Here is a 3168-nt window from a genome sequence, read left to right on the forward strand (position 1 = left end):
TACCCAGTGACCAGTGTATCCAGTGACCAGGGTATCCGGTGACCAGTGTATCCAGTGACCAGTGTATCCAGTGACCAGTGTATCCAATGGGATCAGAGCTGGAGAGCGGCAGAGTTCTGTGACACTTCCACACCACATCCACACCACATCCAGGCCAGATCCAGGCCAGATCCAGGCCAGATCCAGGCCAGATCCATGGCACAAGTCTTTTTGTGAGGTTTGGTGGGTGTCAATGTGAGAGCAGAAAACAGCATGTGGGGCCTGGAGCTTGTCAAAGAGCTGTTAGCACTGTGAATGGGGTGCACTCAGTATTACACAAAGCCAAACTTTTTAGCAATGTACAGGACCAGTGAGCCAGGCATCAGAAGATGGATATGAACAAGGAGAATCATATCAGCAGCGAAATACATAATAAAAAACAGCGTTCATCTCCATCACGGATGTCAGTGAGAGCACAGAATATTGTCATATTATTCCGATACATAGGACAGAAGGCCTGGAGTTCATCAGCTTTCGAAATGTAACTTGTTGACATGGGGCGCCCTCTGGTGTCTGGCAGGAAAATGAACACTGTATATGTGGTATAAAAGATGAACATAAGAAAAAGTTGGTAGAAACCTGTTATCTGAATGTTCACAGTCATCGATTCTTTAACCATTACTGACTATTAAAATGTTAAGAAAAAAAAGTTCAGAAATTCTTTGCATGTTTTCCAATTGTCTGGTCTAACGGCACTGAGGTGGTTACAAAAATCTTTTCCTTTTTGTTGAGTATGCATTTATTAGGGAGATTACCTGAGGTGTGTGATTTTGAACAAATATAAAGAGACTAAAATCAGTTTAAAAGTTCACTCAAGTGTATATACATTTGCAGGATTCTGTTTGAGATTGTAGAATGTTCCTGTGTTGCATTTTGGAATATGTGAATTTCCTGTGTTGTATTTGGGAGTTTAAAAATTTGTTGTTTTACACATGTGTATGAGCACCAGGTTACAGTTTGGAAGAAACAAATGTCTAATTATTTTGTGCAGAATGTATGAGGTGTGGACCATTCTATGTTCTGTAATGCTTGTATTGGCTGTGTCCCATTTGGTGTACATGAGCTACATTGCATCTTTGCACGCACAAAACCTCTGTGTTTGATTACGATGTACAAAATTATTCTGTATTCGATTTTAAAATGTTCCACTCCAATACTACCATGTAGCGTTGCTGTCGTTGCAAGTCTCCAAAATTGCCAAAGCATTCCCTGCCTGAACGGGGCTCTGAGGTGAGCCAGAAATGAGGGCACAGTGGAGTGTGACCCAGATAAGAGCCACTGATCTGGGGGAGAAGATCAGAGATGATGGTTATTACCAATCGTCAGCTTGGACGAGTGAAAGTGATCCCAAATAAATGATTCAACAGCCATGCTGCTCCAAACAGTTAGCCAGACACACACACACACACACACACACACAAACACATATACTCTCTCTCTGTCTCTCTCAGTATCTCAAGGCATGTCTAGGGGCCGTGACAGATGTCGTAACAGTCTGTGCGAGAGAGAGCCCAGTCTGCACAACAGGCTTTCATTTGAATTTCACACAGCTTACAGTCACACACACACACACACACACACACACGCGTGCGCACACACACACACACACATACAAAGTATGCTCTGAAAGATGCAGCTCAAATGATGCACTAACACATTCACATCTTCAGTTAACAGACAGACTTTCAAATGTTTTTGAAATGAGTTTTCACTGAAAGATTTGGGATTGCAGATACAGACAAATATATGTAAAAAATAAAAACGAAACAAAACAAAAAGAAAAAAAAACAGGTGTGTCAGCCACTGTGCTCTCACATTCAGGCATCTCTCAAAAGCCTGTTCTTTTAGTGGCCAGAAGGTGGCGCTTGTATACCAGGACAGAAGCGTAGTCAGGGTGAGAGAGAGGGAGACATGAATGTTTCAGGGCTTACTGACACACTCTAAACTCACAGCACTTTAACACTTGCATAACACACTCTGAACACAGCCATCTTTATTCACTATGTAGGGTGTGTGCAGATACACATACACACACACAGATACAGATACACACACACACACACACACACACACACAGTTCTGATGAGTTTTGCTAATGAGGCAGGTTTCATCACTGTGTGGAGGGGGCTCAGTATTTCTGTCACTGGTGAATAGTTCTTTCTGTTAGACAGGCCGTGAGTCAGTCTCACAGATGTTATATCAGTAATACAATAATGTATGTCATGAAACGTGATATGTCTTCCTTTTTCATGTTAGTGTCACTTACCCCTACTCATTCAGTATGTTTCTAATTATGTACTGTACACACACTAAATTAATGGGCCACAAAGTTCCTGTTCTGTTCTGTTCTGTTCTGTTCTGTTCTGTTCTGTTCTGTTCTGATCTGTTCTGATCTGTTCGTGTTTCTGTTCTAGTTTAGTCTAGTCTACTCTATTTTGTCAAGATATCATTTGACCTGTCTGACCAGAGAGAGAGAGAGAGAGGGAGGGAGAGAAAGAGAAAGAGAAAGAAAGAGACAAACATCAAGGGAACAACACTCGGTCTCAAACAGAAACAGTCCCCTACAGAGAGAAGCCAGACTCAACACACAAACTGTCTTCATTTTCAATTAAAATAGCAGAAAAAAGGATTAGTCTATTACGACATGCACCCATAAGAAATGTTTGTTTTTTTAGTAATAACAAAATGGCGTAATTGTAGGATATTTGGTCTGAAGACCTTTGAGTTTTAATTGTGCTGGGGTGAAGAGTATGGATGTATGTAATACAGTCTGTAAAAACACCACATGCAGATCATGGAACACAAACACGCACGGAATACAATTAACGAGCGACGAACGAACAAATTCAATACATTAGTTTTCATATTTGACGAGTGAATTTCTGTAAGTGTCTTATTCATAATCGATAAGAGAAGTGCCAATTATGCATGAGGTTGAATCAGTTATTTTACAACATACTGTCTCATTACCACTCATATTAAATCTATTATTTATCCGATATTTTCCAAGGTGAACATTAGAATATTTCACACTGAGTTCAGCTACACTACCCCAGCTCTGATCTGTGGGGGACATGTACACTCAGCCTTTAAAGAAGAAGAGATTTATATAATTGTATAAAATGACCA

This window comes from Chanos chanos, chromosome 8, assembly GCF_902362185.1.
Source record: "Chanos chanos chromosome 8, fChaCha1.1, whole genome shotgun sequence".
Taxonomy (NCBI): domain Eukaryota; kingdom Metazoa; phylum Chordata; class Actinopteri; order Gonorynchiformes; family Chanidae; genus Chanos; species Chanos chanos.